The sequence below is a fragment of the Felis catus genome, chromosome A1 (assembly GCF_018350175.1).
Source record: "Felis catus isolate Fca126 chromosome A1, F.catus_Fca126_mat1.0, whole genome shotgun sequence".
NCBI lineage: Eukaryota > Metazoa > Chordata > Mammalia > Carnivora > Felidae > Felis > Felis catus.
In genome coordinates, this window is record NC_058368.1 from 85427843 (window position 1) to 85433180 (window position 5338).

Here is a 5338-nt window from a genome sequence, read left to right on the forward strand (position 1 = left end):
TTATAGCAATATTTGATTAAAGTAGAATAAGAATTAACAGCATGGGACTGAATGAACTGAGGGAAACATAATTTTTATGACTTCTTGTTTGAAACATTGTTGGTTCTTTAATGCTTTGCTTTTCCAGTATTAAGGAACCTATTAGCTTCAGCTATCTATGACTTACAACAACACGGTAAAGTACACATTTGTAGACAAAGGTGACGCATTTACTTTTTCCCCTAACTGCCCCAAATAGATTTCAGAAAACTCTTTATAGTAGTCTCTTCCTGGCAGTACTGTAAGCTATTTTTATAAGTTCAATGAGAACCTCTTTTCCTTGTAGTAGGACACATTTGGAATTATCAGCTATATTGTCAAGGATTTTATTAGTTTGTCACATTTGAGAGAGATGTTCATATGACTGGACAGGTTTCAGAAGTTAAGGTTGATTCTATGAAACCAATAAAGCCCCTCAGAAAATTTTCCAGCAAAACAGTCTTAAATTTCCAGCAAAACAGTCTTAAAAGTAGCTTCAAAAAGAGTAAAATCACTATTCCTGCTGCATCTGTCATTAATCAGGCCAAGTTTGATTAAAAAAAATATTTTTTTACTATGACTATCTTTTAAAAATGGGGGGGATGGTAGAAAGAAAAATATATTTGTACCTTTGAAAATATTAGATTCTAATCTTGTTACTTGTTTCTGAGGTTTTGTTACATACCTGTAAACTGGGATGTATCCTGAATTCTCCTAGTTTCATCAAATATCTGGCTATATTTCTCCAAACTAACCTTTCCAGTTTCATCTAACTGTTCTGATTTGAAATCACTAAGAACAAAGACTGCCATTGTATCTCCTTGAAAGGGACTCTACAAAGTCCTCTTCACTACTTGGATGACAGCCAAACTTCAGGGCCTTGAACCCAAGATATACTTCTCACAGCTGTAGAAGACATTGTGTGACATTAGGCCCTATTTCACTACTGCAGACCTCCAAATCAAATAGACTAGGAAGAGATGTAGTTGACATCAAGGCAGGCTGCTTCCTCCTGAGACAGTGTATCAAAACTTCATGCTTTAAATAAACATAAAATCCTATTTCTCTCTTCTTTCCTTTACTCAGGCATTGGCCTGGAAAGAGAATGCCATAATCTTCCAGGCCATTGTTAATGGGAATAAATTTTCAGACTGTTGGATTTGTCAACAAAACAAAACAAAACAAAACAACCCTCTGATCTGTTTATGGTGCTAGAGACCCCCTGGGCCCTTTCCTTGCCTCTGGTTAAGAATCCCAAACTTGGGGAATCTTATGTCTAGACTCTGTTCCAAGAAAGGGACACAAGTCAAGGGTATCCAGAATAAAACTACTTGTGTCCTGAGTGACAGATTCCAATGAGAACTTAAGGAGGCATTCATGATTCAGATTCACTTCCTTTAACAGGGTCATATTTCCCGGTTTAGGAGTAAATGTAAATGAGGCTATAATCAGGAACCTCTCCTTAATTCTTTAAAGTATTTTGGAATTTTTTTGCTAAGACAATATCTGCCCAAGAAAGAATCTTAGATTCTCTGTCCAAAGTTATTTTTGATAATAGGATAGCCCTTGATAATCTTTTAGTTGAACAAGGTGTCTGTGCTGTGAAAAATACCACCTGCTGTAATTGGATTAAAACTTCTGGGGAAGTTGAAATTCAACTAAGTAAAATCACTGAGCAAGCCACTTGGCTTAAAGAGGTAACTCCAGTAGGTTTTATCTGAATTATTTGATTTGTATTGACTTGGATCTTAGAGACCATGGCTCCAAAGTGTGCTCCAAATATTGGAAACGATCCTACTTATAATCACCATAGTAATCTCCATGGTTTGTTTTATCCTCTCAAAAACCTTAGACACATGTTTGAAGCTGTTAGCCACCAACAAATTATCTCCCTAAGACTGGACTGCCAGAACAGGAATGAAGAAAATGAGTACTAAAAAAAAAAAAAAAAGAAAAAAAAATGTTTACCTGAAACCATGACCCATGAATATCACAGAGATTAAACAAAAATGTCATGGCCTATGGATACTACAGAAAATCAACTAAAGCAGTAAGCAGTAGCTGAGGATAGTGCTAAGGCCTTAAATCTGATCACACTGTCAGACAAACAGAGTTTGATCAACAGTGGGGAGATGGTTAAAACAAAACAGCAGACCCAAAATAGAGTCACTTATACTAAGTCCACAAGAGTGAAACAGGCTCAATCCCAGTTTCCACCTTCCCCAGGAATACAGACTTAACTGGTCAGTCTGGAATTTTCTGTTGGTACCAGTAAGGTAATCTGCCACATGGACCCTTCCCATCCTCCCATAGGTAGATGAGGTAGTCCACTCTTTCCTGATAACTTCCCCTTAGGCTTTTCCTTCTACTTTTCTAGGTTTTTGTTTGCTCTAATAATCAGGTAACATAAGACAGATTAATAAGAGAAAAAAAAAAACCAAAACATTAGTGACATGTGTGTAGAGGTCCCCTAAAAATGTGAGACCCAAGGACAAATCAGGCAATTGAGGCTGATATGCCCTCCTGAACTAAGGAATGGGATGGCTCCTAGGGAGGAAAAGTGATTCACAGGACAGAAAGAAGAGCAGATGTTTGGGGCACCTGGGAGGCTCAGTTGGTTGAGCATCCAACTTTGTCTTAGGTCATGATCTCACTGTTAGTTGGTTTAAGCCCTGCATCAGTCTTGGCACTGACAATGTGGAGCATGCTTTGAATTCTTTCTGTCTCTCCCTCACTCATGCTCTGTCTCTCTCTGTCTCTTTCTGTCTCTGTCTCTCAACAATAAATAAACATTAAAAAAAAAAAAGAAGCTTAGTAACTAGATGTTTTCTGTGCCAGATAGGTAGGTCATTCAGATAAAATTATCTCTGCTAATTTCTGAACCAGGTCCCCTATCTAAATTCATTTATTAGTTAAGGAAGGATCAAAAATAACTACAATAGCTGATATTTTTCTAAACTCCCAAAATTAATTTTTCTCCTTTGGCGATGATATTGCCAATAATATCTGATCTGGCAGAAATTACGCATCCACCACATAAGGAAAATTCCCATAATCTTTTAGAAAATTTATAGTACAGAAATTTAATGTCCCTAAGAGACCAAATCTTGTATTATGGAATATTTTCAAAGGGAAACATAATCACAGCAGGCACTCTACTGCTGACAGTCTACAAAATTATGAAGTCAAATTTGATGATAAAAGTCCTTTTACCTCTGATTTTTGTTTCACTTTCTTACCTTTGCACACGTGTTGGTATCATTCCCACTGAAGGTTTTTACTGACTCTACCCCTACCCCAGTCATAGGAAGAACTCTCTAATGTTCTACTAAATCCCAATTAATCTCATATGGAATATTTTACATAAAAGTATTAACAACATTTTCTATCTAAAAACACATTATTTACATATCTATTTAATCTGTGACTTATGTTTTTTTGTTTTTTGTTTTTTTTTTTTTACATATTACACACACATACACACACACATACACACACTTAGGTAAAATGTATACACATAATATTGCAGGGGCAATAGGTGGGCTACCCAAGATGGGCCATCTGGCATGAACATTATTTGAGTTAAAAGCAACCAAAACCCACTAGATTCTGAAAAAGCTCTTTTTTCCCCCTTCAACTAACTGTCTATACCAGAAAGAGAACTATTAATGGAGATTCCTCTTTAACTAAAGTATTTATCTACATAATAGGACAACATTTGCTTTCTAAACATCTCCTTTCACCTTCCTACTAATGTTTTTTCTCCCCTTTGTATTCTCAGACTCCCATCCTTCTTAGCTCATGAGCATCATGTTACCTCACTGCCTTTGAAATTTCTATGTCTGTGTGGATTCCCTTATGAACACTATTAGGTTGATTTTCTCCTGTTAATCTTCCTCAAGTCCATTTGATTCTTAGGCTAGAACTGTAAAGGGTATGGGAATTATTGGTCCCTGACAATATTTATACACACACTTGTGTGTATATCTGTCTTTGCATATACATGGTGTGTGTGTATGTGTGTGTGTGCGTGTGTGTGTGTGTTTGTGTGTGTGTTTGTACACATGCACTTAAGATAAAGGAGTTGCTCAGGAAGTTTGTTACAAGTAATGTATATATAATCTACACTCATTGGGTAGCATTAGTGGAGAAAAAAATAATTATTCATTATGCTTCATATGATTTTGGGGGGGATTTTAATGTCCATCAAAACAAAAAATATGGCCTACCTTTTGGCTTATTTTTTTAAACATATTTTGTACTCAATAGCCATAAAACTTATGGATCAACTGGCTCAGTATATATTGACATCAAATTTTCCACTACATTTGGACTTATTTAAATTCTTCCTTTATCATAGCTTTTTTTTCTAGTTTGAAAAAGTAAAGTTCTTTGTTATTCTGTATCCCAAGCATTTGATTACTGTAAGCTCTTCCTTCTCAATTTCATCCATCCTTTTTATTTATTTCAAATACTGCTTGATGAAAATTCCCTTTCAAAACATTGAGTTATTACAACTGGGCTATTGTAGCTATAACCTTGTCTTTGGCACTGATGTTTGTAGCTTTGCTCTTTTGTTATGATCAGTGTCAAATATGTCATATCCACAAAAGACACAGGCATTTGAAGAAGTAAAATGGGACATGAACTAGGAAATTGCACTTTGTTGTGTTTTGTCCCACCCACACCATCCTGCCAAAAGGGGTGTCATAATCACTGGATTGATTCTCATCTATGAGACCAACCAACAGTCTTTATTTCCATTGAAGGTATTACCAAGGGGAACCACAACTGCATCTTCCTTCCACTGATGCACTCATCAGTTAAGCAATCTGTTGAGGACCTACTCTTTCAGAGATTAGGGTTATGAAGCCCCCTTGACTTTCTTAATTAGCATGGTGATCTTTAATAGGTGTTCTTAAGTTTATATGATTAATTTACTAACCTTCCTTGTGTATCTATAAATCTTACTTTCCTTTCTAGAAGGAGAATAGAAAGCCCCCATGTTCCAGGAATTCCAGAACATGAATTAGACATCTTGCACAACACTCAAGCAAGCACTGAAAGCTGTGAACAGCCACTACCAAATCTACACACGATTAGGAACTTTTACAAATCACTGTACACTCTCATTGATTAACTACCCCCATTCCTTTAAAGTCCTCTTGGTTAGACCCAAACTACCAATTTGGTTTTGGGACAAAAGTCCACCTCTCCCCAGGTAGATGGCCCCCTGAATATGGCTCATATTCTTTTTCAATCAACCTTTATCTCTTGAGTATTGACCTTTGAGTGATGGGCAGACAAACTTGGGATTCTT